Here is a 699-nt window from a genome sequence, read left to right as displayed (position 1 = left end):
TATATATATATATAATAATAATAATAATAATAATAATAATAATAATACATATATAATAATAATAATAATAATCTTCACATTTCTTTTAGAAAAGATTGAAAAGTACAGACTATTAAAAGACGAAATTGCAAGAACGTGGACTGTGAGGACATCTCAGGGTTGTAGGGGCATTCGGAGTAGTAGGAAGCAAGTTGGAGACATGTGTCAGAGAAATCGGAGAGAGCAGAGCAAGCCTCAAAGACTGCTCTGCTGGGGGAGAGCTAGGATTTTGAGATTGGTCCTTGGATGTTGAATGTCTCCCACGATAATTAACAACCAAGAATCAAAGCTTATAATGTGCGGAAAGAGACCCTGTGAGACCTCTGACAGCAGGCTGCTGTTCGCTCTCGCAGAATCTACCAGAATAAAAAAGACCGAACGTTCTGAGAAGGAAAACAACAACAACAATAATAATAATAATGATAATGGTTTCAAATCTTGCCACGTGGGCAGCAATTTGTTGCGGGAGGTGGGGAGATGAGTCAATTAAATCGACTCCAGTGTTCAACTGGTACTTATTTTATCGACCCCTGAAAAGATGAAAGCTAAAGTCGACCTCGATGGAATTTGAACACAGAACGTAGCGACGGGCGAAATACCGCCAAGCAATTCGTCCGGCGCGCTAACGATTCTGCCAAGCTCGCCGCCTTAATAATAATA

Source organism: Octopus bimaculoides, chromosome 24 (assembly GCF_001194135.2).
Source record: "Octopus bimaculoides isolate UCB-OBI-ISO-001 chromosome 24, ASM119413v2, whole genome shotgun sequence".
NCBI lineage: Eukaryota > Metazoa > Mollusca > Cephalopoda > Octopoda > Octopodidae > Octopus > Octopus bimaculoides.
Note: the sequence above shows the minus strand (reverse complement) of the source record.